General features: G+C 43.2%; 21 non-coding genes across 21 annotated transcripts; all 21 read right to left on the bottom strand.

Annotated features, from left to right (window-relative positions):
- Window positions 1-14,446: 14,446 nt before the first annotated feature.
- On the bottom strand, window positions 14,447-14,518 carry trnac-gca (transfer RNA cysteine (anticodon GCA)). Its single transcript has one exon. It is a non-coding gene; the product is annotated as a tRNA-Cys (tRNA).
- Window positions 14,519-14,892: 374 nt separating this feature from the next.
- On the bottom strand, window positions 14,893-15,003 carry trnal-caa (transfer RNA leucine (anticodon CAA)). Its single transcript has 2 exons — window positions 14,966-15,003; window positions 14,893-14,938 (listed from the first exon to the last, which is right to left on the bottom strand). It is a non-coding gene; the product is annotated as a tRNA-Leu (tRNA).
- A 203-nt stretch (window positions 15,004-15,206) lies between these two features.
- trnac-gca (transfer RNA cysteine (anticodon GCA)) lies at window positions 15,207-15,278 on the bottom strand. The gene has a single exon. It is a non-coding gene; the product is annotated as a tRNA-Cys (tRNA).
- Window positions 15,279-15,652: 374 nt separating this feature from the next.
- On the bottom strand, window positions 15,653-15,763 carry trnal-caa (transfer RNA leucine (anticodon CAA)). The gene is made up of 2 exons: window positions 15,726-15,763; window positions 15,653-15,698 (listed from the first exon to the last, which is right to left on the bottom strand). It is a non-coding gene; the product is annotated as a tRNA-Leu (tRNA).
- A 201-nt stretch (window positions 15,764-15,964) lies between these two features.
- trnac-gca (transfer RNA cysteine (anticodon GCA)) lies at window positions 15,965-16,036 on the bottom strand. The gene has a single exon. It is a non-coding gene; the product is annotated as a tRNA-Cys (tRNA).
- Window positions 16,037-16,410: 374 nt separating this feature from the next.
- On the bottom strand, window positions 16,411-16,521 carry trnal-caa (transfer RNA leucine (anticodon CAA)). The gene is made up of 2 exons: window positions 16,484-16,521; window positions 16,411-16,456 (listed from the first exon to the last, which is right to left on the bottom strand). It is a non-coding gene; the product is annotated as a tRNA-Leu (tRNA).
- A 203-nt stretch (window positions 16,522-16,724) lies between these two features.
- On the bottom strand, window positions 16,725-16,796 carry trnac-gca (transfer RNA cysteine (anticodon GCA)). The gene has a single exon. It is a non-coding gene; the product is annotated as a tRNA-Cys (tRNA).
- Window positions 16,797-17,170: 374 nt separating this feature from the next.
- Window positions 17,171-17,281, bottom strand: trnal-caa (transfer RNA leucine (anticodon CAA)). The gene is made up of 2 exons: window positions 17,244-17,281; window positions 17,171-17,216 (listed from the first exon to the last, which is right to left on the bottom strand). It is a non-coding gene; the product is annotated as a tRNA-Leu (tRNA).
- A 201-nt stretch (window positions 17,282-17,482) lies between these two features.
- On the bottom strand, window positions 17,483-17,554 carry trnac-gca (transfer RNA cysteine (anticodon GCA)). The gene has a single exon. It is a non-coding gene; the product is annotated as a tRNA-Cys (tRNA).
- Window positions 17,555-17,928: 374 nt separating this feature from the next.
- On the bottom strand, window positions 17,929-18,039 carry trnal-caa (transfer RNA leucine (anticodon CAA)). Its single transcript has 2 exons — window positions 18,002-18,039; window positions 17,929-17,974 (listed from the first exon to the last, which is right to left on the bottom strand). It is a non-coding gene; the product is annotated as a tRNA-Leu (tRNA).
- A 203-nt stretch (window positions 18,040-18,242) lies between these two features.
- Window positions 18,243-18,314, bottom strand: trnac-gca (transfer RNA cysteine (anticodon GCA)). The gene has a single exon. It is a non-coding gene; the product is annotated as a tRNA-Cys (tRNA).
- Window positions 18,315-18,688: 374 nt separating this feature from the next.
- On the bottom strand, window positions 18,689-18,799 carry trnal-caa (transfer RNA leucine (anticodon CAA)). The gene is made up of 2 exons: window positions 18,762-18,799; window positions 18,689-18,734 (listed from the first exon to the last, which is right to left on the bottom strand). It is a non-coding gene; the product is annotated as a tRNA-Leu (tRNA).
- A 201-nt stretch (window positions 18,800-19,000) lies between these two features.
- Window positions 19,001-19,072, bottom strand: trnac-gca (transfer RNA cysteine (anticodon GCA)). The gene has a single exon. It is a non-coding gene; the product is annotated as a tRNA-Cys (tRNA).
- Window positions 19,073-19,446: 374 nt separating this feature from the next.
- Window positions 19,447-19,557, bottom strand: trnal-caa (transfer RNA leucine (anticodon CAA)). The gene is made up of 2 exons: window positions 19,520-19,557; window positions 19,447-19,492 (listed from the first exon to the last, which is right to left on the bottom strand). It is a non-coding gene; the product is annotated as a tRNA-Leu (tRNA).
- Window positions 19,558-19,760: 203 nt separating this feature from the next.
- trnac-gca (transfer RNA cysteine (anticodon GCA)) lies at window positions 19,761-19,832 on the bottom strand. Its single transcript has one exon. It is a non-coding gene; the product is annotated as a tRNA-Cys (tRNA).
- A 374-nt stretch (window positions 19,833-20,206) lies between these two features.
- Window positions 20,207-20,317, bottom strand: trnal-caa (transfer RNA leucine (anticodon CAA)). The gene is made up of 2 exons: window positions 20,280-20,317; window positions 20,207-20,252 (listed from the first exon to the last, which is right to left on the bottom strand). It is a non-coding gene; the product is annotated as a tRNA-Leu (tRNA).
- Window positions 20,318-20,518: 201 nt separating this feature from the next.
- trnac-gca (transfer RNA cysteine (anticodon GCA)) lies at window positions 20,519-20,590 on the bottom strand. Its single transcript has one exon. It is a non-coding gene; the product is annotated as a tRNA-Cys (tRNA).
- A 374-nt stretch (window positions 20,591-20,964) lies between these two features.
- trnal-caa (transfer RNA leucine (anticodon CAA)) lies at window positions 20,965-21,075 on the bottom strand. Its single transcript has 2 exons — window positions 21,038-21,075; window positions 20,965-21,010 (listed from the first exon to the last, which is right to left on the bottom strand). It is a non-coding gene; the product is annotated as a tRNA-Leu (tRNA).
- Window positions 21,076-21,278: 203 nt separating this feature from the next.
- trnac-gca (transfer RNA cysteine (anticodon GCA)) lies at window positions 21,279-21,350 on the bottom strand. Its single transcript has one exon. It is a non-coding gene; the product is annotated as a tRNA-Cys (tRNA).
- Window positions 21,351-21,724: 374 nt separating this feature from the next.
- trnal-caa (transfer RNA leucine (anticodon CAA)) lies at window positions 21,725-21,835 on the bottom strand. The gene is made up of 2 exons: window positions 21,798-21,835; window positions 21,725-21,770 (listed from the first exon to the last, which is right to left on the bottom strand). It is a non-coding gene; the product is annotated as a tRNA-Leu (tRNA).
- A 201-nt stretch (window positions 21,836-22,036) lies between these two features.
- trnac-gca (transfer RNA cysteine (anticodon GCA)) lies at window positions 22,037-22,108 on the bottom strand. The gene has a single exon. It is a non-coding gene; the product is annotated as a tRNA-Cys (tRNA).
- Window positions 22,109-22,443: the final 335 nt, after the last annotated feature.

Below are 22,443 nucleotides of genomic sequence, written 5' to 3'. Positions count from 1 at the left end.
TTTTGTTTTCAATGTTGCTTTGTATTTAACCAGTTATGCTGCCCCTTTATGAGACACACAAGTTGTAGGCAGGGAGGGGGATTGGTCCGATAGACGGACCAATGAAGAGAGACTGTCAAGTTTTTGAATGGGAGAGCGCCGCAGGTAAAAAAAAGACAGGTGGGAGTAAATGGAGAGGTTACCTGGGAAGACGCCGCATTTTTGGGATTACTACTTTGGACAACGTGGACTGTTTTTGGGAGCGCCATCAAAACCGCGATCGTCTTTTTCCCTTTATGGATTAAAAGCGTCGGACTGGGCATTTTCCTGAATATCGTAAACTCAAACAAGGCTGCGGTGAGGCAAAGACTTTCTTTTTTCTTTATTTTTGAAGCAGGCGGATGCCGCACATGGACCGGGGTTATAAGAGACTGATTTGTCCTCGTTGAACTGTAGTGAAATTGTGTCAATTGTCTGTTTTGATTGTTTGTCGGGGTACGGGGACCAAGCCGGCTGTGTGGGAGGGGTGGGTGGTTTAACAAGCTGTTTTTGACTGGAAGGGGGAGATTATTTGTTAAATGTTTATGGTGTTAATACACGGTGAACGAACATATTGAGTTTTTGTTTTTGTATTCATTCAATCATCGATCAAGACGTGCTGGGTGTTTGTGCGCCGCCGTGCGCAACATTATGTTGATAAAGGACCGCGAATCCGATTGAGCGTTATGTAATAAAACCCTATCGAAGGGAAGAGGGGAACATTACAGATCTACAAGTACATACATTTTTAAAAACAGTTTTAAAAATTCTACACAGTTAGATCTGATGAGACAGAAACTGAAATTGGATCAATCCATTTTCAGAGGAACATGAGTTCATTTGCATATCTACAGCAGGCAAAGCAACACAAGAGGTTAGGGATGATCTGATTCAGGCTCATACTACAGGCAAAGATCATGACATAGAGGCTGGAGTCAGATACACCTAAGCACAAATTCCATGAAAGCAAAAATTAAAGACATTTACGAGTCAAAAAAGAAAATACAGGCACATGGCAAGGCCATCATGTTAAAGACTGGACATGAAATAAGTCTTTTGTCACCCTCTTGGACCTTAACCATGGTCATTGGCGACACCTGAGGGGACCCCAAGGAAAACCTCTAAAGCAGCACTTGCAAAGCATTTGCAGAAACTTGCATCACTATCAGATAATCTTCCAGATGAATATAATACAGCAACAATCATTGATGGAATGTCTCTGGTCCAGAAGGTCAATAACAATGTCTCAACTTATGCAGACATTGCTGCTGCTATTCATAGCATGATCCGTAAAGAGGCAAAGCAGAGGCAGATAATTTTAGATTAAATTAGATTAGATTTAACTTTATTGTCATTGTGCAGAGAACAAGTACAGAGACAACAAAATGCAGTTTGCGTCTAACTAGAAGTGCAAAAAAGCAGAAAAGTGCAATGTGATATACACAGTATAGGCAGGTGGTGCATAGACAGGACAAGAAATATAGTGCAGTGTAGACAGTAGTATACAGTTGTTTTGCAGAAGGTGGTTTAGAGTAGCATAAATTAAATATAAATATGTGCAGTGTATTAGCAGTTACCATGAGCAGAATAAATATGGCTATGTACTGTAATATGAACAATGTATGAACAACATGTACAGGTATGTGCAATGTAGTGGCGGTACCATTATAGTAGTAGTAAGAACAATATAGATATATGCAGTGTATTAACAGAATATATTACAGAAAAACTGAATAAATATGGATATTTAGTATGAACCATATAGACAGATATGTACAGTATGTACAGCTGTGTGGAGTGTGGTAACAGTACCATTGTAGTGCAGAAACAGTAACATTACAATAGTATTAATAATAAGTGTATGTGCAGGATGAAAAGCAGTATAATATGGCTATGTACAGTATAAGTGTAATTACAGTATGTACATTTGTAAATAAATAGATGGATGGGATAGATGGGTGGGATAGGGTAGTGCAGTTGTGGGGGGGTGGGGGGCTAGGGGATGTCCGCCTCCTTGTTGTCCCTGTCAAGGTTGCCATGGTCGTGGACACCTCAATAGGCACAGACAAGGAGGCATCAGGCAGGGGCGGGGGTGATGGGGGCTTAGTTCGTTGGATGTCACCGGGATGCAGAGCTAGAGTTCAGTAGAGTGACAGCCGCAGGAAAGAAGCTTCCTCTGAACCTGCTGGTTCGGACCTGTAACGCCTCCCGGAGGAGAGTGGGGTGAACAGTCTGTGGTTGGGGTGAGAACAGTCTTTGATGATGCGCGCCTTACGCAAGCATTGCTTGCCCTGGATGGCCTCGATGGAGGGGAGTGAGGAACTGGTGATGTGTTGGGCAGTTTTCACCACCCTCTGCAGTGCTTTCCGGTCGTAGGCAGAGCAGTTGCCATACCAAACTGTGACACAGTTGGTGAGGATGCTCTCGATGTTGCAGCGGTAGACGTTCACCAGGGTCTGAGGAGACAGATGGACCTCAGAAAGAAGAGACGCTGGTGAGCCTTTTTGATCAGGGTAGAGGTGTTGAGGGTCCAAGAGAGGTCCTCAGAGATGTGGACACCCAGAAACTTGAAGCTGGTGACATGCTCCACCTCAGTCCTGTTGATGAGAATGGGTGTGTGTGTGCTAGCTTTAGACTTCCTGAAGTCCACAATGAGCTCTTTGGTCTTCTTGGTGTTGAGAGCCAGGTTGTTATCAGTGCACCAAGATGTTAAGTGCTGGACCTCCTCCCTGTAGGCCATCTCATCGTTTTTGCTGATGAGCCCAATCACTGTAGTGTCATCTGCAAACTTGACAATGGTGTTAGAGCCATGTACAGGTGCGCAGTCGTAGGTGAAGCGGGAGTAGAGGAGAGGGCTCAGCACACATCCCTGTGATACACTGGTGTTCGATGGTTGAGGAGGTGCGATTATCTAACCTAACAGACTGAGGTCTGTTGGTTAGGAAGTCCAGAATCCATAAGTTTGGTTTTTCTTTTATCACATACACATATATTGGTAGATGTTTTTTCTTTACCTTGACATGTTTCGACGTATACTTCCGTCTTCATCAGAAGGTCACACGGTGGAGTAGTGTGACGCGTTTTTATCAGCTGATGTTGTTACGGATGTGTGATCCACCTGTCAGTTTTTTGACAGGTGGACCACACCTCCTGCATGCCAGAGTCAACCGATACCACCGCTGGATAAAGGAGGCGATTGAAATAAGAAAGCGGAGCCTAAAGACGATGAACAGAGATGAGGGAGCATATATGCTCTCCCATACCTGGAGTGCCGTCCTGGGGGGCGGCTGACTGACAGCAGGAGGTGTGGTCCACCTGTCAAATAACTGACAGGTGGATCACACCTCCGTAACAACATCAGCTGAGCGGTGGAGCTACTCCACCGTGTGTCCTTCTGATGAAGATGGAAGTATACGTCTAAACATGTCAAGGTAAAGAAAAAACATCTACCAATATATGTGTATGTGATTAAAAGAAAAAACAAACTTATTTATCTCAAGTGTAGACACAATGAATGCAATACAAGTAGTCCAGAATCCAGTTACAGAGGGAGGTATTGATGCCCAGTTCACTGAGTTTGGTGATCAGTTTGGAGGGGATGATGGTGTTGAACGCTGAGCTGAAGTCAATGAACAGCATTCTTACATATGTGTTGCTATTGTCAAGGTGGGACAGGGCAGAGTGAAGTGCCATAGAGATGGCATCCTCTGTGCTCCTGTTCTGACGATGATGAATTCAATGAATAGATTAAAGATCCTTTGTACTCGTTTCAGCTACAATTTAAAAAACATTTGTACTGCAGACCTATGTATGACATCATTTAACATTAATTTCAACTCGCAATTGAAAGTAAGGAAGGTAGAATAGTAATGATCAATAAGGTCTGCATTCAGGTATTGCCATAACATGTTGCTCTGAAAACTCAAATTAGCTTTTTTTTGCACATAAATCTTGAATTTTATCAACCAAAATGAAGAGCAAAATCACATAATGAGTCAAAATATGTATGCCAACATCAAACACCACATATGCATCAGTAATATTTATAATTTCTGGGCTCTTATGAGTGTTTTAACAAAAAAAGCCAATAGGCGGAATTTCCTTTTTTTTTCAAATCCGAGGTCAACTTTAAAGGCCTGTACAGCCACAAAGCTCTAGTGGTGCGAACTTATGGTTGGTTGCAAGGCTCGATCAAGCAAGTTAAAATATCAAGCTACACAATTCTCAAAATGAAAAGGTCCAAACTCTCTGGTGCATACGGACGAAAACGAAGGAAAGAGGAGGAGGAGAAGAAAGCCCAGTATAGAGCTGGTAAGTCCCGCCCTTTCCGCTATCCCCGCTGGACCTCTAGATTGAAAAATCGTTAATGCAAGTGAATGTGAGAAAATAATTATTTTCTGGTCCCGTTTGAATTTTGCCATGAATGTGAACATATGTTGTCTGTGAATTAATATACATTTTCGTGTAAAGATTGCTACAATTGAGCGGGTAGAAGTTTGATGCGGTTAAACTTTGTGTGAGAGCACTTTGTGGACTACAACTTTCCGCTAGACGACAGCTAACTTCCCATAACAACCATCAGTTGGTCGAGATGGTTATTAAGAGGGGGTTATTAAGATCGACTTTGAAAACAGTGAACCATACAACTTTACAATCACACTGTATCATAGTGTTAATGTGTTGAGTGAAGCTAGACATGTTTCGAATATTTTTGTTACCATGTGTGTTTATTCCTGCCGTTACAAAAACTAGCACCTCAGTTAATGTTAGCGATTAGAGCTAGCTCACGTCACAGGCGACATGTAGTCTTTCTCGTTATGTCTTTTCCACAACTGATAGCCGAAGAATCATATAATATACTGTCAAACTCGTAACATGAAAAATTATATTAAAAATTCACAGACAACATATGTTCACATTCATGGCACAATTCAAACGGGACCAGAAAATAATTATTTTCTCACATTCACTTGCATTGACGATTTTTCAATCTAGAGGTCCACTGGGGGTTTAGCGGATGGGTATGGAGTCAAAATAGGGTCTTTAATATTGAGAGCTTGTGAAAAGATGTTCACATGTGTAATAAAGTTTTGCAGCTGTGCAAAAGGAGTTCTGCATGTGAAAAGAAATTTCGTACCTGTAGAAATATTTTGTACATGTGTGAAAAAATTATGTACCTGTAGAAATATTACGTACTTGTGTGAAAGAAATGTGTATCTGTAGAAATGTTTTGTACATATGTGGGGGGAAAATGCGGATCTGTAAAAGTATTTTGTACACGTGTGGAAAAAATATGTACCTGCACAAATACTTTGTACGTGTGTGAATCTCCTACGCAATGCTTTCCTGCACAACACTGAAAGTACGAGTGTGAAACTGAGATATAATGCTTACGGACTTTTGACCCTAATTTTACTGCCCTTCTGAAGAGCCAATCAACACATTGCTTACTGCCAACCAATCAGTGTTTCCCACCGACAACCTAGATTTTGGTGCTAAACAGATTGGCTTCATATCGAAGAGTATACTCAGAGCCCGTCTATAATGTCTTATTAGAAATTCTCTGGTATACTCTTTGATTGGGGTTGCAAAATTATAACTTAATTAAGAGTGACGTGGTAGCTCAATTTATACTGTGATCGCAAAAAGGGTTGAAGCGGAGCCGTAATGTTAACGTTAGCTATCCCATCCGCTTTTTAGACTGTAACGTTATAGGTTAGCTTCTAGCTAGCAGTAATGTTGACGAAATAGTTGAATTATTCATTCCATTTCCGAAAGGGTGATTCAGTGGTGTCATTCATGATTAAAAACAGTAATACTGTACACACATTTATGTTTATCTGCTATTATTATTTGATATGAGAACACGTTTATTTTATCACCCTTTGCAAGCCTATAATAATAGCCTAGTGGACGGCAAAAAGACGAATCAAATGAATGGGTTGTAATGGGACATCCACAGCTAGGAAATTATAGTGAGTGAGATTATAGTAATGCCCTTCCAGGACTGTTGGTTTGTTGTTTGGAATACAACATCCCATTTTCTTACATAGTTTTGTTTTCTTTGTGTTTGGGGAGTATTTTAACCACACGGTTATCTCGTCAGTTTATGAAGCACAGCAGCGGACTGAACAGGACGGTAGACTACCAAGCAAGCAAGCGCTTAGGCCAAGTCTATGGCCAGATCTGAATGTAAATGGATAAACCTGTTCAAGCGTTTTCTTTATTTCCTATTTCTTTCAATTCTTTAACTTAAGACATGTAAGAATTAAGCCTACTTATTCGCTGGGCAACGTACAAACTGACGAGTTACATTAGCCCTAGCACTATTAGAGGTGGGTCGGTCGCGAACGAACTAGTTCCTTCGAACGGGTCTTTAAAATGAACGACCTGGGGCCTCATTACAGAAAAATATCCTAACTGCTTGTTCTATCTTAACTTAAGTTTCAAAGATAGGAAAAATCCTATCTTCCTATTACAGAAGCAGTTCCTAAACTCATGGCTGTGTCCTATCTTATCTCAGACCTCCTATCTTATCTTAACTTAAGAAATCCTAACTGTAACTGTCAGTTAGATTTTTAAATCGGCAATCGTCCTGTCATGCCTGTTTCTATGATTAGAATGTATACAAGACTGCCTGTATCTATGGTTAGAATGTCAGGTTGCAAAGATGGTGTTCTAAAGACAGTTGTTTGCTCAAGATGGACAAACCATAATATCAGAGAGAAATTGGTCTAGGTTAGGCCTATGTAGGAAGAAAGAGAGTGTGTCAATATTGATTCATTTGATGAACAGGATAAAAAGATGAAAAACAAAACACATATTTATAATAATAAATACCAGTAATAGTCTAATATTCTGTTATAATTATTAATATTTAATTGTTATACATGTTATAAATGTTTTAAAACACATAGCTTATAGGCTACATTTTTAAGTTTTCACTTAATTAACTTATTTAGTGAAATATGCTTTATGGTGTCCCTAACAGTCATGTCCATCGTCATAGGCTAGGCAACAACTCAACAAGACTGTTGCAGTCAGTTTTGGCAGTTATTTTGCATTTAGGACTGGGTATATGCCATCCTAAGTTAGGATTCCTAAGTTAGGAAATTCTTGAGTTAGGATGGTTCTGTAATGGCCAAATTACTATCTTAAATTAAGATAGGCCTTTTTCCTAAATGCAGTTAGGAAACATGCTTCTGTAATACCAAAAATCCTAAATGCCATCCTAAACGGAGATAAGATAGGATTTCAGAATTGGGAAGTTTCTGTAATGAGGCCCCAGCTTCCTAAGGCGAGAGCCAAATCAATCGTATGCTGTTGTCTGTATTGTTTCTAAAACGTTCTCATCGAATTAGCCAATGAGGGGCATGAAAGCATAGCAACCGTTTCCATGAAAAAAAACAAATGGGCTAGTGAGACTAGTGGGAGAGCATACGATAAAAAATAACGATAATGTACATTAACAATTCCATTTTGCATTTCAATATTGGCATTTACATTTAAATATCTGTCTAATGGTAAATGCATGCTGTCTTTGTATTTTCTGTGTCATGTCAGGTTAATAAATGTCTCTTCAATCTGTCTCGTTCGTTCGTTCTCACGCAAAGACCTGTTTCACTTCGGTCTGTCGTTCTCTTAAGTCAGTCACTCGTTCTTGGCGGAGTGAAGCAGAAGAAGCAGAGTGATTATGGCTCTGTAGCCTGGGCAAAATGGGGACTTGAAACCTTTTCATCAATATAATCTTTCTGCCAAACCTTTAAACATGTTTGTCGGCATAGCCTACTGGGTCTTTGTTCCTTTATGAATGAACACATTTTTTAAAAAGAAATTAGCTGATCTAGCCGTAGTCTACTTCAATATGTCAATTTAATGTCAAGATGAATGAACACATTAGCTACTGCTGTTTTGTCTAAAAGTACACATAATCATTTAGTTGCAGCTATATTTGCCGCTACAATTAGGCTACAGTGTTGTGTTGACCGTTTTCACAAACGAGGAGCTGAGAACCTGCATTCCATGATTCACCGCTGAACTATGTTGTAGGCTACCGGAAATGCGACTTAACGAAAGAACGAACGATTCAGAACGAATCATCTTGGCGAACTGAACGACGCGAACTGTGTCATGAGAACGAACGACAAAATCCACCTCTAAGCACTATGAGCTACGATAAACGTCAGCTAGGATAGCTATGGCAGCTATCATACAGTTATTATTTCATGTTCTGGTATGATATTCTTAACGTTTTGACTATGTTACAACTGATAAAAGCATGACAAATAAAGTAACCAAATCGCTTTGCAATATTTTAGTCCAGAAATACTTATGGGTGTTCATTTACAGTAATGTTACGACCTATCTGCCCTTGCTGTTACCACCAGTTTTAATAACTAATCTAGATCTGTGGGTTAGCGGCAAAATCTGGGTGGTCGGTGGGGAACGCTGACTGGTTGGCAATAAGCAATGTGTTGATTGGCTCTTCAGAAAGGCCGTAAAATTAGGGTCAAAAGTCCGTAAGCATTGTATCTCAGTTTCACACTCGTACTTTCAGTGTTGCGCAGGAAAGCATCGCGTAGGAGATTCACACACGTACAAAGTATTTGTGCAGGTACATATTTTTTCCACACGTGTACAAAATATTTTTACAGATCCGCATTTTCCCCCCACATATGTACAAAACATTTCTACAGATACACATTTCTTTCACACAAGTACGTAATATTTATACAGGTACAAAACATTTTCACACATGTACAACATATTTCTACAGGTACGAAATGTCTTTGCACATTCAGAACTCCTTTTGCACAGCTGCAAAACTTTATTACACATGTGAACATCTTTATACAACCTCTCAATATTAATGACCCTATTTTGACTCCATAGGATGGGCGGGACTTACCAGCTCTATCCTATGCATTTTCATCTCAGACATTCGTTTTGAAGTTTAATCAAAATTGTGTTTTGTGTGACGTTGTGTGACGTGTGACAACAATGGTTGACGTTTCATTGCTGGTAGAAGCTAGCTTGCACTAGCTAGAATATCATTATTCTATTCTAGTAAGCTTGCTTGGTAAATGGAGCTAGTTAGCCTGATCAACACTTATTCAAGAATGTTTGATGACCAATATTTGGAAGCACGTTCTCATGTGTCGCCATTTCTCCAAGCAGTAGGCCTATCACTAGTGATAAACATGAACTTATTCTGTATGTTTAAGTTCATTTGAACAAATTCACACATAGGATGCTTTGGATAAACACTTTGGTTCTGGGCTATCGTTTACATAGCTTAATCCACAAGCTGTCTTTTACAAGCAACAAAATCGTTTTTAAAAAAGGAAAATAAAAACCTAGTGATAGCCTTATTAGCCAAACTGCTAGCCTAGCTAGTGTTTTCTTCTCTCTTCTCATTTGACATTTGTCTAGCCTTCCAGCTAGGTAAAAATGCAAAGTAATCAGAGAAAAGATAATGATGGTGCTATGAGGTGGAAAAGCTTGGGAGAGGTCAGGCTATTGAAAGATTTTGCTGACAAATTCTATTCTATGTTAATGTAGAATCTGCTACATATGCATTCCACATAATAGGCCTACATTGCCTGGATTGTATTTCACATAGTAAATGTAATGGTGTTGGTGATGAGTGGTATTATGCTCATCACCAACACCATTACATTTACTATGTGAATTCACGTACTATTTACATGACTGTAAATACAACCATCTACCAGGACCAGGTCTGTGCTTTCTAATTTATCTTTTAAATCTTATTTTCATTAATTTGGCAGGGACAGCGCAGAATGTATAAATAAGGGGCACATTAAAGCCACATGGCTAATTCAGTTGTTGTTGGAGTTTGTAAAAACATACATAACCGAATGTTTTCCATAACCGAAGTTCCAAAGTTACTAAAAATAAAAATGTTCTGAGACTATTCTATTTCCGGTAGTTCATGTATGAAATATAAATGTACAGTATAATACATACAACATAGTGTGGCCTATAATGTATATCAGAATGGGTGGGGGGGGGGGGGGGGTGTGAATGCAAATCTCAGTATCGCCTAGGGCAGCCAATGGGCTAGGGCCGGCCCTGTCAACACCCCTTGGATCTAGTTCTCGTAGAATATATGATATATAATACCCGTGTAGCTGGCCAGATGTTTGTAACTGTTCATTAATGAAAGTAATTACATGATCCAAATCGTTGTATCCTTTGCGCCGGAACAGATTACATGACTTTAAAATGTTGTAAATGTTGTATCGAAACAATATAATGTGACGACTTGCAAGCTAAGCAGCAATGTCCTTATAATGAAGATCTAGATTAACATATAGCAAAACTAATTCCTGTACTGTAGTCATTTCTCTATCTGTGACTGTCTCCAGTATGGGCCAGGCTACATCAATATATCGCTTTCATGTGCTCGCACGAAATTTTTTATGTGAGCACGCAAACATTTTTCAGGTGCGCACCTGAAACTTTTGCGTGCGCACATGAAAGTTGTTTGTATTCTCTAACTTTATGAAAGTTGGTTTGTATTCTCTAACTGTTTGGGGTGTCATAGGAAAATATTGCGAGCTGTTTTATTGTCAAAGGGAGGCTTTAGAAGGCCAATAATTGTGGGCGACGCATTTTTGTTGAAATATGTATTGTTTTATGAGATTAAGAATAACTTTTCCTTATTGTTTTCATTGTAGGATTACACAGGGTTACTACGCAGTATGGAAAACCTGGAAAAGTATGGAATTTGATTTTAGTAATTTCCAGGTCTGGATAAGTATGGAAAAAAGAAACAAGGGTATGGAGAAATATTTGTGTTTCCAGACTATTGCATTTGCAGTACTAATCACTTCACTCAGGTCATAATGAACCATTCCTACGGTTGTGTAGCTTAACTGTCAGTCCCCATCGTCAAGATACAACTATGATACAACTAAGATTCAACTAAAAATGACCCAGCTAAATGGACGAATATTAAGTGTAATTTTTTAATTCACTTAAGTTGTCCATACCTTTGTTTTCACCAAGTTATCCCAAACCAGAAGTGGCTGCAATGTCGAGAATATGGTCAGAAAAATCCACCGAGAAGTTTGGAAATTTAAGTATGGAAAAAGTATGGAATTTTGAAATGCAAAATGTGTAGGAACCCTGATTACAATAAATCACCAATATATATATATTTTTTATACCTGTTTTTAATCAACTTTACCAAAAGTGCCAATAATTCTGGGGGGAACTGTATGAAGACTGACCTATTAATAACCAATACTGATGAGAAATGCAACTATAAAATGCACCCACAACCATTACCTGGGTTGTGAGTGCAACAAGCTGTGCATTGTTGTTATTTCCTGTGTCATGTTGTGTAATGTTGAATAGGCTGGGTTGTTGACTGGCACTGTGGGAAATCCTTACAGCACAAAGAATTTGCTAAATGGGCACAAAAGGTAGGCTATACAACACAATCTATTGTCCAATTCCCATAGCAACACTTTAACCCATACCTGTCAACACTCCCGTTTTTCCCGGGTTTCTCCCGTATTTCAAGGTCATCTCCCAGCAGATTTCTCTGTTATTTCTCCCGGAAAACTCCCGTAATTCGCATGGCCATCAAACTTCAGTTTAAAATCATTGATCCATTCAGGTTGCCAGATTGTGTATGAAATGCACCCTACACATACAGGATCACTTAGTTTCAATTTCAACCGTTTTGTCATAGGCTAAAACCTGGCAACCCAAAACCCAAATAAGGAAGCGGGTGCCGACTGCGCAGCCTGAGTCTCGTCGTAAGCAAGTGGGCTAGTTGAATGGCCTACTCCAGAACTAGCTGTTGTGAAATTGTTGGGAATTTAATTAATTAACACATCACATAAACTGTTATTGAGTGTTGTTGATACACGGAACTTGTGCCCTCGGAACCAAATCTGACAGCAAGCAGCTTTGGAGTTTTGGAAGTAGGCTGCAGGCAGGCAGCTGGTGATAACTGGCATGCGTAAGGTAATGGTAAGGTAAAAGCAACGACCGAAATGCAGTGTTGAAACACGTGTATGAAACGTATTAAATATGCAAACACAGATCCGGTATAAACACTGATCCCCCCCGAAAAAAAATCTCCCGTTTTTGGAAAGCTAAATGTTGACAGGTATGCTTTAACCAGTGTTGCACCCTTTTGCCAGATGCCTCATAAAATGCCAGATGTCATGGCGGACGATGACATCAGGCCAGCCACAGAACTGCTGCTTTAGTTTTGTCTCTCCAATGTCTTTCTCAACATATAAGATAGTTGGAAGCTCTAGCACTTCGATATCTCTCTACGAGCCTTGCAGCCATGAGGACTAACCCCACCCCCTCATTTGAATTGAGGACACTCATGAGCACCTGATCTACCTCACTGAGGTAAGCCACTGTGCCATGCCTTTTGCAGGCACAACTAATTGGTAATTTCAAAGGAACAGCAGACATCCAAATAATAAACAGTGATCATAACAGGGCCGTTCCCAAGGCCCCTCACACGTAGTAACCAAATTACTCACAGGCATACCTGAGAAAAAAAACATCAATTCAGGTATTTTCTTTTCAGATATGTAGGACATATTGTGAAAAGCCTCAACAAGTATTTGCTCATATATAAGTGAACATGATGGCAAAATAATGACTTGCATGTGAGGATGACCCTGAACTCCGATAGATGGGCCAGGTCCAACTGTTGGAGCACAGCATGACTCCAGGACAGGTAGCTACACCTGGTACAGATGAGGGTTTCTGTGACCAGATTGTAGTGTATCGATCAATATCTAGCACCTGCCGTACTCTCCTGTGCAGACCACTACCACACAGCTGATGCCTGGCAGGGCTGGCACAGTAGAGCCGTACCTTCCACAGCCTATATGGCAGAAGAAGACGAAGCAAAAAAAAAATTATGAAGTGTTGGAACCTGATGGTACAACACGGCTAGTAGGAGACGAATAAAGAAATTCTGAAGATGATCAAAAGACGTGTAAGAATTGAGGTAAAAATATCCAAAAACATGAGCTACACACATCAAAAGATTGAGAAGAAATAAGGGCGATGATGTTGTTAAAAAATTTGAAGGTATAGTGCTGCAGAGATGGAGGGGGTGGCTAGTAATTTAGCATGCTAATTTAGGTAGATATCTCTGCAGCACTATACCTTCTCATTTTTTTAATGACATCATCACTCTTATTTCTTCTCATTCTTTTGATGCGTGTAGCTCATTTTTTGCATATTTTTACCTCAATTCTTACACATGGCACCTTTAAAAAGGGTTTCAGCCACCCACTTCCGGTCCTCAGGTGGCATTGTTTCTTGCCACAGCAATGGTAGGTCCAATGGTCTTAAGGCTAAGTTGAGACAACAGGTTTAAAATAATAATAATAATAATAATACCGTAAAAAACTTCAAATAATAGCCCGGGCTTTTATTTTCCCAAATCGCCAAACTGCACCGGCTAGTATAGGGCTTATTCGCAAACACCGCCGCGGCCATATTGTTGATATGACATTCCAGTTCTATAGGCTATATTCTATGTGACAATCGCTTATTATCGATTATTGTCAACTGTAAATTACCCCGATATTTATTTATAGCCTAACTGTCTTGTTCATACATCGGCACACGTCGCAGCTGAAGGGGACAAGCGTTCAAGTCGCCTGAGTCAAGGCCGGCGAACTTATATTTGTTCCACCAACGACATCGTCTAACATTGCCATGATCGCAGAGCATAAAGTTGCATCTCATTGGACTGCAATTGTATCTTGCGTTTGCCTGTTGCTCACAACCTGCAGCCAAGGACTTTGCTAAAGTAGGCCTAGTTTAAAGTGGGTTAGCCAGTGATCGTTTTTGTCTGATAACTTCTACAGGAGGATCTATGATGCAATTACATGTCTGGCAGAAAGGGCTAACATATTCTCTGTAACATTTCCAAAATCCAAGTGAACAAAACACTATACAAATCAGAAGTATCTACTGATATCTTTCTCCGCTGAGTTTGTTCCTACTATCTGCCACTTGCCGTTCCACTAAGACAAGCTGAAAAGGGCGCATCATGAATAAATATATTAGCCTTTAGGCTACTGTAAACGTTGGCTAACATTGCCTACCTAGCAATGCTATCTATGCAAATGCAATTATGTCCAAAGGTAATCTATGGTAGGCGACTACATCAGGCTACTGCTGATGTCTCCGCATTGCATAGGGGCAGCTGTCTGCGCTGTCTAAAACGTATTTAACTTAAGCCCACAGAGGACAATATAATATAGTATTAATAATACAAATATAATAATGGCGATGTGAGGAGTTGGCTGTAAGTTTAGCCTAGGCTATTTATCCTATGTAGCCACAAATCTCTCCTGCGCTGACTACTTCTCAGTCTCATTCTCTTCTCGTTTTCTGAGCATGTTTGAGGGGGCACCAGGATTTGAACATGGGACCTCTTGATCTGCAGTCAAATGCTCTACCACTGAGCTATACCCCCTGCACAGCGAGTTGGACCAGACTGTCGCTTATTTTGTATCACACTGCGGCTGAAACGCCCTAAACACTGCTGAACTCAAGCATTTCTTTTACCTGTCTGACTGTCTTCACTCTCTGGAGTGGCAAAGGCACCGCTCTCAACTGAATGCAATTACACCTTGTGCCAGAATTTTGGGTGGTAGCAAAAATAGTCAGGTCTGTAGTAAAAGGGCAGATTTCATTTTGTTCCTTTGAGTAAAATCAGTTAATATTCCATGGAGGACTTGATGTTGGAAAATAGCCAGTCAGCCTCACCGGTGTCCATTTTGACGTCTTTTCTCGCACAACCACTTCCCTGCGATGGGTCTGTCCATTGCCACTTCAAATAAAAGCCCATGTCAGAAGTGGGATTCGAACCCACGCCTCCATTCGGAGACCAGAAATCCCTTGCCTGAGGAAGGCACGTCGCCTTGAGTCTGGAGCCTTAGACCGCTCGGCCATCCTGACTGGCAGAGCTAAAGTGAGACGAGCTGCTCGCAGCTTGTGTTTTTTGCGGAGGAGACTGAGGAGACACATTTTCAGTAGTCCTTTCATTTTCAGTTGAAGCATTTGCTTTCAGGTCACGGAGTGACCAGTTTACCAGGCTGACACAAAAACGGCAAAACATTTAGGCAAACGGATTTGCGCACGCCAGCTTGCGAGCATGTTTGAGGGGGCACCAGGATTTGAACCTGGAACCTCTTGATCTGCAGTCAAATGCTCTACCACTGAGCTATACCCCCTGCACAGCGAGTGGGAGCAGACTGTCGCTTATTTTGTATCACACTGCGGCTGAAACGCCCTCAACACTGCTGAACTCAAGCATTTATTTTACCTGTCTGACTGTCTTCACTCTCTGGAGTGGCAAAGGCACCGCTCTCAACTGAATGCAATTACACCTTGTGCCAGAATTTTGGGTGGTAGCAAAAATAGTCAGGTCTGTAGTAAAAGGGCAGATTTCATTTTGTTCCTTTGAGTAAAATCAGCTAATATTCCATGGAGGACTTGATGTTGGAAAATAGCCAGTCAGCCTCACCGGTGTCCATTTTGACGTCTTTTCTCGCACAACCACTTCCCTGCGATGGGTCTGTCCATTGCCACTTCAAATAAAAGCCCATGTCAGAAGTGGGATTCGAACCCACGCCTCCATTCGGAGACCAGAAATCCCTTGCCTGAGGAAGGCACGTCGCCTTGAGTCTGGCGCCTTAGACCGCTCGGCCATCCTGACTGGCAGAGCTAAAGTGAGACGAGCTGCTCGCACCTTGTGTTTTTTGCGGAGGAGACTGAGGAGACACATTTTCAGCAGTCCTTTCATTTTCAGTTGAAGCATTTGCTTTCAGGTCACGGAGTGACCACTTTACCAGGCTGACACAAAACGGCAAAACAGTTAGGCAAACGGATTTGGTACGCCAGCTTGCGAGCATGTTTGAGGGGGCACCAGGATTTGAATCTGGGACCTCTTGATCTGCAGTCAAATGCTCTACCACTTAGCTATACCCCCTGCACAGCGAGTTGGAGCAGACTGTCGCTTATTTTGTATCACACTGCGGCTGAAACGCCCTCAACACTGCTGAACTCAAGCATTTCTTTTACCTGTCTGACTGTCTTCACTCTCTGGAGTGGCAAAGGCACCGCTCTCAACTGAATGCAATTACACCTTGTGCCAGAATTTTGGGTGGTAGCAAAAATAGTCAGGTCTGTAGTAAAAGGGCAGATTTCATTTTGTTCCTTTGAGTAAAATCAGCTAATATTCCATGGAGGACTTGATGTTGGAAAATAGCCAGTCAGCCTCACCGGTGTCCATTTTGACGTCTTTTCTCGCACAACCACTTCCCTGCGATGGGTCTGTCCATTGCCACTTCAAATAAAAGCCCATGTCAGAAGTGGGATTCGAACCCACGCCTCCATTCGGAGACCAGAAATCCCTTGCCTGAGGAAGGCACGTCGCCTTGAGTCTGGCGCCTTAGACCGCTCGGCCATCCTGACTGGCAGAGCTAAAGTGAGACGAGCTGCTCGCAGCTTGTGTTTTTTGCGGTGGAGACTGAGGAGACACATTTTCAGCAGTCCTTTCATTTTCAGTTGAAGCATTTGCTTTCAGGTCACGGAGTGACCACTTTACCAGGCTGACACAAAAACGGCAAAACAGTTAGGCAAACGGATTTGCGCACGCCAGCTTGCGAGCATGTTTGAGGGGGCACCAGGATTTGAACCTGGGACCTCTTGATCTGCAGTCAAATGCTCTACCACTGAGCTATACCCCCTGCACAGCGAGTGGGAGCAGACTGTCGCTTATTTTGTATCAAACTGCGGCTGAAACGCCCTCAACACTGCTGAACTCAAGCATTTCTTTTACCTGTCTGACTGTCTTCACTCTCTGGAGTGGCAAAGGCACCGCTCTCAACTGAATGCAATTACACCTTGTGCCAGAATTTTGGGTGGTAGCAAAAATAGTCAGGTCTGTAGTAAAAGGGCAGATTTCATTTTGTTCCTTTGAGTAAAATCAGCTAACCTTCCATGGAGGACTTGATGTTGGAAAATAGCCAGTCAGCCTCACCGGTGTCCATTTTGAGGTCTTTTCTCGCACAACCACTTCCCTGCGATGGGTCTGTCCATTGCCACTTCAAATAAAAGCCCATGTCAGAAGTGGGATTCGAACCCACGCCTCCATTCGGAGACCAGAAATCCCTTGCCTGAGGAAGGCACGTCGCCTTGAGTCTGGCGCCTTAGACCGCTCGGCCATCCTGACTGGCAGAGCTAAAGTGAGACGAGCTGCTCGCAGCTTGTGTTTTTTGCGGAGGAGACTGAGGAGACACATTTTCAGCAGTCCTTTCATTTTCAGTTGAAGCATTTGCTTTCAGGTCACGGAGTGACCACTTTACCAGGCTGACACAAAACGGCAAAACAGTTAGGCAAACGGATTTGGTACGCCAGCTTGCGAGCATGTTTGAGGGGGCACCAGGATTTGAACCTGGGACCTCTTGATCTGCAGTCAAATGCTCTACCACTGAGCTATACCCCCTGCACAGCGAGTCGGAGCAGACTGTCGCTTATTTTGTATCACACTGCGGCTGAAACGCCCTCAACACTGCTGAACTCAAGCATTTCTTTTACCTGTCTGACTGTCTTCACTCTCTGGAGTGGCAAAGGCACCGCTCTCAACTGAATGCAATTACACCTTGTGCCAGAATTTTGGGTGGTAGCAAAAATAGTCAGGTCTGTAGTAAAAGGGCAGATTTCATTTTGTTCCTTTGAGTAAAATCAGCTAATATTCCATGGAGGACTTGATGTTGGAAAATAGCCAGTCAGCCTCACCGGTGTCCATTTTGAGGTCTTTTCTCGCACAACCACTTCCCTGCGATGGGTCTGTCCATTGCCACTTCAAATAAAAGCCCATGTCAGAAGTGGGATTCGAACCCACGCCTCCATTCGGAGACCAGAAATCCCTTGCCTGAGGAAGGCACGTCGCCTTGAGTCTGGCGCCTTAGACCGCTCGGCCATCCTGACTGGCAGAGCTAAAGTGAGACGAGCTGCTCGCAGCTTGTGTTTTTTGCGGTGGAGACTGAGGAGACACATTTTCAGCAGTCCTTTCATTTTCAGTTGAAGCATTTGCTTTCAGGTCACGGAGTGACCACTTTACCAGGCTGACACAAAAACGGCAAAACAGTTAGGCAAACGGATTTGCGCACGCCAGCTTGCGAGCATGTTTGAGGGGGCACCAGGATTTGAACCTGGGACCTCTTGATCTGCAGTCAAATGCTCTACCACTGAGCTATACCCCCTGCACAGCGAGTGGGAGCAGACTGTCGCTTATTTTGTATCAAACTGCGGCTGAAACGCCCTCAACACTGCTGAACTCAAGCATTTCTTTTACCTGTCTGACTGTCTTCACTCTCTGGAGTGGCAAAGGCACCGCTCTCAACTGAATGCAATTACACCTTGTGCCAGAATTTTGGGTGGTAGCAAAAATAGTCAGGTCTGTAGTAAAAGGGCAGATTTCATTTTGTTCCTTTGAGTAAAATCAGCTAACCTTCCATGGAGGACTTGATGTTGGAAAATAGCCAGTCAGCCTCACCGGTGTCCATTTTGAGGTCTTTTCTCGCACAACCACTTCCCTGCGATGGGTCTGTCCATTGCCACTTCAAATAAAAGCCCATGTCAGAAGTGGGATTCGAACCCACGCCTCCATTCGGAGACCAGAAATCCCTTGCCTGAGGAAGGCACGTCGCCTTGAGTCTGGCGCCTTAGACCGCTCGGCCATCCTGACTGGCAGAGCTAAAGTGAGACGAGCTGCTCGCAGCTTGTGTTTTTTGCGGAGGAGACTGAGGAGACACATTTTCAGCAGTCCTTTCATTTTCAGTTGAAGCATTTGCTTTCAGGTCACGGAGTGACCACTTTACCAGGCTGACACAAAACGGCAAAACAGTTAGGCAAACGGATTTGGTACGCCAGCTTGCGAGCATGTTTGAGGGGGCACCAGGATTTGAACCTGGGACCTCTTGATCTGCAGTCAAATGCTCTACCACTGAGCTATACCCCCTGCACAGCGAGTCGGAGCAGACTGTCGCTTATTTTGTATCACACTGCGGCTGAAACGCCCTCAACACTGCTGAACTCAAGCATTTCTTTTACCTGTCTGACTGTCTTCACTCTCTGGAGTGGCAAAGGCACCGCTCTCAACTGAATGCAATTACACCTTGTGCCAGAATTTTGGGTGGTAGCAAAAATAGTCAGGTCTGTAGTAAAAGGGCAGATTTCATTTTGTTCCTTTGAGTAAAATCAGCTAATATTCCATGGAGGACTTGATGTTGGAAAATAGCCAGTCAGCCTCACCGGTGTCCATTTTGAGGTCTTTTCTCGCACAACCACTTCCCTGCGATGGGTCTGTCCATTGCCACTTCAAATAAAAGCCCATGTCAGAAGTGGGATTCGAACCCACGCCTCCATTCGGAGACCAGAAATCCCTTGCCTGAGGAAGGCACGTCGCCTTGAGTCTGGCGCCTTAGACCGCTCGGCCATCCTGACTGGCAGAGCTAAAGTGAGACGAGCTGCTCGCAGCTTGTGTTTTTTGCGGTGGAGACTGAGGAGACACATTTTCAGCAGTCCTTTCATTTTCAGTTGAAGCATTTGCTTTCAGGTCACGGAGTGACCACTTTACCAGGCTGACACAAAAACGGCAAAACAGTTAGGCAAACGGATTTGCGCACGCCAGCTTGCGAGCATGTTTGAGGGGGCACCAGGATTTGAACCTGGGACCTCTTGATCTGCAGTCAAATGCTCTACCACTGAGCTATACCCCCTGCACAGCGAGTGGGAGCAGACTGTCGCTTATTTTGTATCAAACTGCGGCTGAAACGCCCTCAACACTGCTGAACTCAAGCATTTCTTTTACCTGTCTGACTGTCTTCACTCTCTGGAGTGGCAAAGGCACCGCTCTCAACTGAATGCAATTACACCTTGTGCCAGAATTTTGGGTGGTAGCAAAAATAGTCAGGTCTGTAGTAAAAGGGCAGATTTCATTTTGTTCCTTTGAGTAAAATCAGCTAACCTTCCATGGAGGACTTGATGTTGGAAAATAGCCAGTCAGCCTCACCGGTGTCCATTTTGAGGTCTTTTCTCGCACAACCACTTCCCTGCGATGGGTCTGTCCATTGCCACTTCAAATAAAAGCCCATGTCAGAAGTGGGATTCGAACCCACGCCTCCATTCGGAGACCAGAAATCCCTTGCCTGAGGAAGGCACGTCGCCTTGAGTCTGGCGCCTTAGACCGCTCGGCCATCCTGACTGGCAGAGCTAAAGTGAGACGAGCTGCTCGCAGCTTGTGTTTTTTGCGGAGGAGACTGAGGAGACACATTTTCAGCAGTCCTTTCATTTTCAGTTGAAGCATTTGCTTTCAGGTCACGGAGTGACCACTTTACCAGGCTGACACAAAACGGCAAAACAGTTAGGCAAACGGATTTGGTACGCCAGCTTGCGAGCATGTTTGAGGGGGCACCAGGATTTGAACCTGGGACCTCTTGATCTGCAGTCAAATGCTCTACCACTGAGCTATACCCCCTGCACAGCGAGTCGGAGCAGACTGTCGCTTATTTTGTATCACACTGCGGCTGAAACGCCCTCAACACTGCTGAACTCAAGCATTTCTTTTACCTGTCTGACTGTCTTCACTCTCTGGAGTGGCAAAGGCACCGCTCTCAACTGAATGCAATTACACCTTGTGCCAGAATTTTGGGTGGTAGCAAAAATAGTCAGGTCTGTAGTAAAAGGGCAGATTTCATTTTGTTCCTTTGAGTAAAATCAGCTAATATTCCATGGAGGACTTGATGTTGGAAAATAGCCAGTCAGCCTCACCGGTGTCCATTTTGACGTCTTTTCTCGCACAACCACTTCCCTGCGATGGGTCTGTCCATTGCCACTTCAAATAAAAGCCCATGTCAGAAGTGGGATTCGAACCCACGCCTCCATTCGGAGACCAGAAATCCCTTGCCTGAGGAAGGCACGTCGCCTTGAGTCTGGCGCCTTAGACCGCTCGGCCATCCTGACTGGCAGAGCTAAAGTGAGACGAGCTGCTCGCAGCTTGTGTTTTTTGCGGTGGAGACTGAGGAGACACATTTTCAGCAGTCCTTTCATTTTCAGTTGAAGCATTTGCTTTCAGGTCACGGAGTGACCACTTTACCAGGCTGACACAAAAACGGCAAAACAGTTAGGCAAACGGATTTGCGCACGCCAGCTTGCGAGCATGTTTGAGGGGGCACCAGGATTTGAACCTGGGACCTCTTGATCTGCAGTCAAATGCTCTACCACTGAGCTATACCCCCTGCACAGCGAGTGGGAGCAGACTGTCGCTTATTTTGTATCAAACTGCGGCTGAAACGCCCTCAACACTGCTGAACTCAAGCATTTCTTTTACCTGTCTGACTGTCTTCACTCTCTGGAGTGGCAAAGGCACCGCTCTCAACTGAATGCAATTACACCTTGTGCCAGAATTTTGGGTGGTAGCAAAAATAGTCAGGTCTGTAGTAAAAGGGCAGATTTCATTTTGTTCCTTTGAGTAAAATCAGCTAACCTTCCATGGAGGACTTGATGTTGGAAAATAGCCAGTCAGCCTCACCGGTGTCCATTTTGAGGTCTTTTCTCGCACAACCACTTCCCTGCGATGGGTCTGTCCATTGCCACTTCAAATAAAAGCCCATGTCAGAAGTGGGATTCGAACCCACGCCTCCATTCGGAGACCAGAAATCCCTTGCCTGAGGAAGGCACGTCGCCTTGAGTCTGGCGCCTTAGACCGCTCGGCCATCCTGACTGGCAGAGCTAAAGTGAGACGAGCTGCTCGCAGCTTGTGTTTTTTGCGGAGGAGACTGAGGAGACACATTTTCAGCAGTCCTTTCATTTTCAGTTGAAGCATTTGCTTTCAGGTCACGGAGTGACCACTTTACCAGGCTGACACAAAACGGCAAAACAGTTAGGCAAACGGATTTGGTACGCCAGCTTGCGAGCATGTTTGAGGGGGCACCAGGATTTGAACCTGGGACCTCTTGATCTGCAGTCAAATGCTCTACCACTGAGCTATACCCCCTGCACAGCGAGTCGGAGCAGACTGTCGCTTATTTTGTATCACACTGCGGCTGAAACGCCCTCAACACTGCTGAACTCAAGCATTTCTTTTACCTGTCTGACTGTCTTCACTCTCTGGAGTGGCAAAGGCACCGCTCTCAACTGAATGCAATTACACCTTGTGCCAGAATTTTGGGTGGTAGCAAAAATAGTCAGGTCTGTAGTAAAAGGGCAGATTTCATTTTGTTCCTTTGAGTAAAATCAGCTAATATTCCATGGAGGACTTGATGTTGGAAAATAGCCAGTCAGCCTCACCGGTGTCCATTTTGACGTCTTTTCTCGCACAACCACTTCCCT

This window comes from Alosa pseudoharengus, unplaced genomic scaffold (assembly GCF_046254945.1).
Source record: "Alosa pseudoharengus isolate Yale_2024_CS ecotype anadromous, Long Island Sound unplaced genomic scaffold, YU_APseudo_1.1 YU_APseudo_1.1_scf_6, whole genome shotgun sequence".
Lineage (NCBI taxonomy): Eukaryota > Metazoa > Chordata > Actinopteri > Clupeiformes > Clupeidae > Alosa > Alosa pseudoharengus.
This window is presented reverse-complemented; position numbering and strand designations above follow the sequence as displayed.